Source organism: Morone saxatilis, unplaced genomic scaffold (genome assembly GCF_004916995.1).
Source record: "Morone saxatilis isolate NCDOM2014 unplaced genomic scaffold, NCSU_SB_2.0 Contig7, whole genome shotgun sequence".
NCBI classification, from domain to species: domain Eukaryota; kingdom Metazoa; phylum Chordata; class Actinopteri; family Moronidae; genus Morone; species Morone saxatilis.
In genome coordinates this window covers 22,674,506-22,674,793 of record NW_023340246.1, presented here as the reverse complement: position 1 = coordinate 22,674,793, position 288 = coordinate 22,674,506, and positions in this window count along the sequence as shown.

Sequence of the window (288 nt, the reverse complement as noted above, 5' to 3'; positions counted from 1 at the left end):
CCCGACCCTCAGGTTGGGAACCTCTGCACTGAAGGGTACCTTGTGTGTCGGTATGAGACACAGAGGGGAGCCACGAGATGGTTTCAGTGATATTATTGAGTCTACTCACCGATACCATGAACTTCCATTAAGGACAATCAGTGTTTTTTTATTTTGACAAGAAGTCAAAAAGTCAAATTGAAGTTTTTTTTCCCTGGAGGATGATAACGATCTCTGCCACAGTGATGAAACATTCAGCTTCAGAGAGCAGGAACACCTCCTCTTCTTCACACACACTCACACACACAC